The sequence below is a fragment of the Jaculus jaculus genome, chromosome 20, assembly GCF_020740685.1.
Source record: "Jaculus jaculus isolate mJacJac1 chromosome 20, mJacJac1.mat.Y.cur, whole genome shotgun sequence".
Classification (NCBI taxonomy): Eukaryota; Metazoa; Chordata; class Mammalia; order Rodentia; family Dipodidae; genus Jaculus; species Jaculus jaculus.
In genome coordinates this window covers 1,944,126-1,947,181 of record NC_059121.1, presented here as the reverse complement: position 1 = coordinate 1,947,181, position 3,056 = coordinate 1,944,126, and the positions used below count along the sequence as shown (strand labels likewise).

At 46.3% G+C, this 3,056-nt stretch overlaps 1 non-coding gene across 1 annotated transcript; it reads left to right on the top strand.

Annotated features, from left to right (window-relative positions):
- The first annotated feature begins 2,101 nt into the window (after positions 1 to 2,101).
- On the top strand, positions 2,102 to 2,208 carry LOC123456334. Its single transcript, XR_006634470.1, has one exon. It is a non-coding gene; the product is annotated as a U6 spliceosomal RNA (small nuclear RNA).
- The last annotated feature ends 848 nt before the right edge of the window (positions 2,209 to 3,056 follow it).

The window sequence follows — 3,056 nt, the reverse complement described above, 5'->3', positions numbered from 1 at the left end:
TCACTCTCCCCTTTCTCTCTCTCTCTCTCTCTCTCTCTCTCTCTCTCTCTTTCTCTCTTTCTCTTCCTTTCTCTCTCTGCCTTGTGATCTCATCTTGGACACATGTCAGTCAGCCTTTCTTTCCCTCAGCCTGGGTATTTCCCTGATTGTCCTTCACCAGCGCCAGGCTTTGGGTCACTTTTCACTTTGGCTACATGAATGATTCATCTTGGATCTCTGAGTCTGCCATGAGTGCACTCCTCTAAACTTTGGATCTACCACGTGGGTACTTCCTCTAAACCGAAGGCCTGCTATGTGTTATAATTTCTTTAAATTCAGGGTAACCATGGGTGTAACAACTCTCTCAAATCTCTTTACGACTCATTCTCATCTGAATTTCCCCCTCTGCTGTGGTCCTTTCCCTCTTCTATTTTTCCTTAAACTATCACCACTTAATCTCTTAGCTTTCTGCCATGTGAAGGCTCAGGGTAGACACTGTGCCTCCCACGAGTGTGTGTTTTTTCTAAATATTTTTAAATTATTTATATTGCAGGGCTTCTAGATCCTGTCTTGTGAAATTTCTCCAGCCTTTTCCTAGATCCTAATTTCCCCTAAATAGACCTCATGATTTATAATGCATTCCTAAATAAACTCAATAATTCATAATTTCTCCTTGTCAAGTCCATTTTATCAACTCTTTGTTAAAAACAGGATAAGAACCCAAAATTGGGGTTCACAACTTTGAGAGACCCCTCCCAAAGTCTGAAATCCTGCATCACAGTCTAGTAGCCACTAGCCACATGTGGCTAGTTAAATCTAAGTCAAGGGCTGGAGGGATGGCTTAGAAGTTTAAGCACTTGCCTACAAAGCCAAAGGACCCAGGTATGATTCCCCAGGACCCACATAAGCACAGGGTGGCACATGCATCTGGAGTTCACTTGCAGCAGCTAGAGGCCCCAGTGTGCCCATTCTCCATCTGCCTTGTCCTCTCTCTCTCTTAAACAAGTTGAAATAAATTTTCAGTTTCTGTCTCATTTCAGTCACCCAGTAGCCACATTGTGACTAAGGAATTGAATAGGATAGCACATTTCCCTCACCCCAGAAGAGCTATGCTAGGCCCACCCTGGAGGAGAAGTCTAATGCCTTTTCCAAATCACCCTTTCCTTTCCAGGAAATGTCCTCCTTTCACATTAAAGAGCTCCTGTCACGTTCAGGCTCCACAGGCCTCCCCCAAGACTGTGTGGAAGCGGGACCATCGCCCTGCTTCTTAATCAAGGGTTCCATAGACACAACACGCCTCAGGGGAACTACAGACCCCACGGACACACACAGACACACGCAAGCCAAGTGAAGTCCCGTCATCTGCTAGAGGCATAGAGGAGGAGGAGTTAAGTAAATTGGGAGCACAAGCATGTGACGTCCAAAGACACAAACGGCACTCTCCCTCCAATTAGGAGAGAAAATTGCACCCCCACTTTCTACAACACATTTATGTGTATAAAGAAATACGCCACCAGAAGCTTCCAGTGAAAAGAGCCCTGCTGTTAAAAAATTTTAAAAAAAAGTATTGCTACCTTGGGGCTGGAGGGATGGTTCAGTGGTTAAAGGCACTTCCTTGTAAAGCCCCATGGCTTGAGGTCAGTTCCCTAGTACCCACATAAAGACAGATGCACCAAGTGCTGCATGAATCTGGAGGTCGTCTGCAGTAGCATGAGGCCCTGGCGTACCCATGCACACACTTGCTCTCCTCTCTTGTTCTCTGTCTCTCATATTCCTCTTTCTCTCTAACGAATAAATAATTAAAAAAATATTGCCGGACTGGAGGGATAACTTAGTGGTTAAGGCATTTGCCTACAAAGACAAAAGACCCAGGTTCGATTCTCCAGGACCCACATTAGCCAGATGCACAAGGTGGCACATGCATCTGGAGTTCGTTTGCAGTGGCTGGATGTCCTGGTGTGCCCATTCTCTCTCTCTCTCTCTCTCTCTCTCTCTCTCTCTCTCTCTCTCTCTCTCCCTCTTTCTATCAAATAAATAAATAAAAACAAAATAAAATAAATATTGCGAACTTGAGAACCTTTTGTTCAAGTGCAAATCACTTGCCATTTAAAGAATCAAGGCTAGGCTTGCCTCGGCAGCATGGGCACTAAAACTGGAAAGATGCAGAGAAGATTAGCACGGCCCCTGCGCAAGGATGATCCGCAAATTTGTGAAGCATTCCATAATTTAAAAAGAAAGAGAGAAAGAATCCAGGCTTTTAGAAAAGGAACAAGACATACCTGTAACCAAGACCTCATGGAATTTGCTGGAAGCATCTGATTAGCACAGTTAATCTGATTAGTCCCTCCCATCAGGCTGTGTGGTCCTTGATGTTTTATGCATTCACCTTGTTATCTGTACCCTAACCCTCCTTGACAACAGGAGCCAGTCACTCTGTCCTGAACTGGTTTGCCCATATTCACTGATACCGATCGTTCCTAGATGTGGGGGTTTGAATGTAAAAATGTCCTCAGGGGGTGCAGAGATGGCTTAGAGGTTAAGGCATTTGCCTGCAAAGCCAAAGGATCCCGGTTCGACTCCCCTGGACCCACATAAGCCAGATGCACAAGGGGGTACATACATCTGGAGTTCATTTGCAGTGGCTGGAGGCCCTGGCATGCCTATTCTCTCTTTCTCTCTCTCAAATAAATAAATAAATGTTTTAAAAGTGTGCTCACATGTTTGTGATGAAGCCTCATATTTGATCCCCCCTAGTGGGGCCTTTGAGATGTGGAGCTCTGCTGCAGGGGGGGTTGGGTCGCTGAGGCCAGGCCTGGGCATTTCATAACCCAGGCTGCCTTGCCAGTGCACTCTTGCTGGTTCCTCCCTGCTGATGTGAGAAATGAGACAGGCAGATAGCTGTCCACTTGTCTGCTTTGCCATGCCTTCCCCAGCCGAGAGGAAAAGGCAGAGAGAGAGAGAGAGACAGAGAGGGAGAGGGAGAGGGAGGGGGAGAGGGAGAGGGAGAGGGAGAGAGAATGGGTGCAGCAGGGTTTCCAGCCACTGCAAAAGAACTTCAGATGCATGCACCACCTTGT